The 4514-nt window shown below is 37.6% G+C and overlaps 1 long non-coding RNA gene across 1 annotated transcript; it reads left to right on the forward strand.

Annotated features, from left to right (window-relative positions):
* The first annotated feature begins 427 nt into the window (after positions 1-427).
* Positions 428-1847, forward strand: LOC125555775 (uncharacterized). Its single transcript, XR_007304852.2, has 3 exons — positions 428-553; positions 1265-1323; positions 1764-1847. It is a non-coding gene; the product is annotated as an uncharacterized LOC125555775 (long non-coding RNA).
* The last annotated feature ends 2667 nt before the right edge of the window (positions 1848-4514 follow it).

A 4514-nucleotide genomic window follows, 5' to 3' on the forward strand; every position in this document is an offset into this window, starting at 1 on the left:
TCTATTGATATTGTGTGATTGCTAGCAGACTTAATTGGATAATGTTTTATGTTTTTTTGCAGGGTGAAACGAACTTGAATAGGTTTGGTGGATGTTTGGGCAATTACTCAACTACTAACTAAAACAAAAGGCCACTGAAACTTTAGTAGATTTTTGTGGTTCCAGTGTAAGTATTTATTTTATTGTTTCAGCATTATACATGATTAATGCTTTGATAGTAAGTGTATGAATACATGATTGATGTACATTAATCCATGATTATTTTCTTTGGGAGATTTTCTGGAGATTTTCTGAAGTTGTAAGTCTGTACCTAACCAACTTAATATTATAGATGCATTTGTTACTTTTACTTGACAGCATTGATACTCTGAAGATTGCAGGGCTCAATCGACACATGGTGTGTCAGCATTTGCCTATTTACCTCAAGGGCCTGCCAAGAGCGTTGCCGGTACTAGCGTGCTTTTTGCTACAGAACTGGATTTTTGAACACTTGTAGCACATGGTGTCCTGGGAATCCTGGCTATGTAAATTTCACCTGCTAGCTCATTATCAGGTATTTTTATGCATCTATTAATCATATGAACTATACAAACAGGGATAGGATACAATTTGGAGGAACTTTGGTAGTTAAACATCCTCACTTCCAAACTGTCACTTTCTCTCTTACGTTATGAATGGAGTGTAGTTTGATCCACATCATTTTAGCTTATCCGAATGGGATAAATATGGTGTGGGTACAAGTTTAGCAAATATGATGTTTTTTGTCATAACATACATGGCATCGGAAGTGGGCATCCTAGGGTGTTGTTGGATCTCTCAAGTTGGCTGCTGTTATTCTTGTTATTTTGCATGAAAAAACAGTATTTGTGAATCACCTTTCTGCTGTTTTTTAAGAATATACACTTAGACACTAATTTATCAATAAAACAAATTGGTATGTTGCGTATGATAAAAGAACCAGAAGCTGGATAAATTTTGTATAGTCGTAGTTGTATTATCCAGCAGATAATAGTTTCTGTATGCCCATATCTCAACTAATTCAGTAAAGCAGAGCATAGCAGGCGATAGGCTTTGTATTTGTATACTCGTAGTTGAACTTGGCATTCAAGTTTACTTTGTCACCATAGCCCTGTGTTGATACTATAGTAGATTGTCAGCTGTGTTTATAGAATCCTCTTGAGTAAAAGGGTGACAATTCATCCATGACTTGATTTGTTGATAAGTTAACATACTCTCTTGATTTCGTTTTTTCTCTCGTGAATAGGGGAAGTGTTGGTCATGCTAGTGTGCATACTCACTTGGGAAGAAATGGAAGTAGGAGAGGTGACCTTCAATTCCTTACCTACAATTATGTTATAATTACTGATTAGAGGCACCCTACGAGCCTTTAGGATAAATCCCCATGTACAAATGAATTTGCATCACCTAGAACTTTTTCACTATCTAATATTCCATACTAATTATCCATTCTGAGTTAAATCATACATTAATTAGAAGGAACTGACCATTTGTTAGGGTGAACTATATGCAGCATTGATCATTCTAATTATACTTCTGCATTGTTCTCTACTTAGATAACTATTGTAGTGCAGGCTGAAGTGATGGCATGTATGATTGATATAATTTCATCTCAATAATAACTATTTTCTGCATAGTATATTGGTCCCATCCTACTTGCTTTAAATGCCTGATTTTGATGGATTTTGTTCATGGCTTTGATTATACAATCTAGAATATTTAACCTTTTGAGCCAAATTCAACAGAGCATATCATCCAATACTAAGGATTTCAATTATCATGGTGTATTCAAGTCAAAGCTAAATAGTAGTCTGCGTCCTCCTACCTTGGCAAGGATACCAGGTGAATCTACTTTGGTGTTGTAGTTTCTTTCCTTCATATTACTCTTATTTTGGGGGATTTAATTTGTTCTTAATCCTATTTCCATTCTGGGTGAAAATGCTGGGAACCTTTTGGACACATGTACATTTTAAGTGTTCCCCCTTCCTGCCCAAAACAGTGTTAGGTGAGCTAAGATAATACTTTTAGGCATTCAGAAAGAGTCACATCTATAATTAGCTTTCAACTCCATTTATCCAGTTTGAACTACCAGAAATCTATACATCTACTGAAAGAGTCACGCTTACATATATTTAGCTTTTAGCTCACTATATCCACTATCTTCAAAGTTGTATGTTTATTTTTTTGGAAACAAGTGTTGGAATATTGGCTGCTAGTACAGTAACTTAAGTATATCCCCAGGAACACTATATGCTCAGCAATCATACAAAGTAAATGATGCATTTCCTTCCAAATGGATATACAAAAAGTTGATTGAGGGTTTTATGCCACATCCATGGTTACTGCTGGAAGTCGATTGGCAGTCTTCATGTACCGATATGCTATTTTTATAGATTAGGTAAGTGTATTCTTCATTTTGTGATGTTGTGTGTGCGTAGTCCACATGTGAACTCTGCCTGCATTCAATTTCATAGATTAATTAAGCATTGTAATATTTGAGATTTGTTTGACTTTTGGAGGAAGCAAACACAAGGATGGACTCACTATGAACCATGAAGCCAGCGATCCACATCAACTGGATGTTTTAGCTCTCATTTTGTATATCTAATGTATCATAGTTGCATCTTTTAGCTGTCCTTCTGTGAACCTGATGTATGGTGTCTTGACGGTTATGTCTAGAACAAACTAAAGTGTATGTACGTGACATGGTGTTTTGGTGGTTATGTCTAGAACAGACTGAAATGTATGTATGTGACAGTTAGTTAAATGGAATAAAAAATGGTTGGTGCACCTGATGTATGGTGTCTTGTTGACTATCCTTAGAAACATGAATTATATTTATGTAACAATCTGTAACATATGTTAATTAAAGTTGTGGTTGGATAAACAATGTTGGTCATCAAAAGAAAACACCATCTGATTGTTGGTCGGCAAAACAAACCCCGTCTTACAGTCGGTCGGGAAAGGCTAATGCAAGCCCCAACAGAATGTTGGTCGGGAAAGGTACATGGTTACCCCAACAAACCGTTGGTCGGGAAAGGCCCATGGTTACCCCAACAGTCTGTTGATCGGGAAAGGCCCATGGTAGGCCCAATAGACTGTTGGTCGGGAAAGATGCACCATAGCCGCCCAACAGTCGTTCAGGAAAGATATGTCGGTCGGGAAAGGGCTTTCCCTTCCGGACTTTCCCCAACAGACGGTATCGGTCGGCAATACTCTTTCCCGACCGACTATCTGTCAGCGGAAGCTGTATTTCCAACCAACCTGGCTATTGATGATGTGGTGATGTGGTGTAGTGCTTGATGGGTGAATAAGATAGGCCATCCTCCACCATGCCAAGTTTGTTAGGAAGTGGATCATTCCGCAATATTCCTCTCATGCTCCCATTCTCATATTCATTTTGACAATGTTTAATATCTGACATGCAAGAAAACATAAAAACAAGTGAGATTTTCTTTGTAATGCAGAAGTGATTCTAATCCAATACTGCCTCCCTGTAAACCACTTGGTGCTATCTATGCAATTCTTTTAAAAGATGCCATGCATGCTATAATTTGTTGTGCACATTAATATAATGTGGCCTACTACTCAAAATATGAGAGCTCCAGAAGTGATGACACTTTGCAGATGATAGCTTCAACATATAGTAAAGAAGAACAAGTCGACCTGAGCTGACAGATTCAAAATATACTAAGGGAAAACAACTCGACCTGACCAGTCGACCGCAAGAGAAGAGTATCATCTTAAAAAAGAGCAGAAGAGCAAGCAGATTGAAGATATTACAAGTCTTTTAATACAATGTCGGTTGGTCACCCATGATGAACCAGAGCGCACAGAGAAATACTATTCTTTCAGGCCTCTCCATATGTGGCTCACATGCATTTCAAAACTAAAGTAGGAACATTTAGCTAATCAATTAAACATCTCTCAGTTTTACTAATATCAGCACTAATATCAAATATGAATTTGTACAACTAAGCTTGTTTAGCTCGATGGGTGGAGCAGTCCTATTACGACACGAACCACGTAGGCTGATTGTGGTCATCATAAAATGGGGAAAACATAAGCACGATGAGTACAGTGTTGACCGTGGCTGTGGGATGGCAGATCTGAAGCTACAAACCACGCAAAGGGTAGTTAGCAACCGATGTTTGCTTTGAAATAACAACTAAGATTTGGTATGGACAAGAAAGTACGGTCAACAAGTGACAAAGAAATGCAATTATGATGTCTCTCTATATGTCGCGACATGCATTTGGAAACTCAAGTGGGACCTTTAGCTAACCAATTAAATGTGTCGGTTAACTAATATCAGTATCATATCACAATCATATTTGAACAACTAAGCTGTTGAATTCTGAGTGTTGTGTTGTTTAGCTTGAAGGGTGGAGTAATGCTAGTACGACAGAAAGCACCTACGTAGATCATAGTAGATTAGATAAAAGGGGAAAACCCTAAGCATCAAGAGAAAAATCAGGAAAGTGGAACTAGCTGGA

This window comes from Triticum urartu, chromosome 5A (assembly GCF_056163025.1).
Source record: "Triticum urartu cultivar PI428250 chromosome 5A, HENAU_Tu73, whole genome shotgun sequence".
NCBI lineage: Eukaryota > Viridiplantae > Streptophyta > Magnoliopsida > Poales > Poaceae > Triticum > Triticum urartu.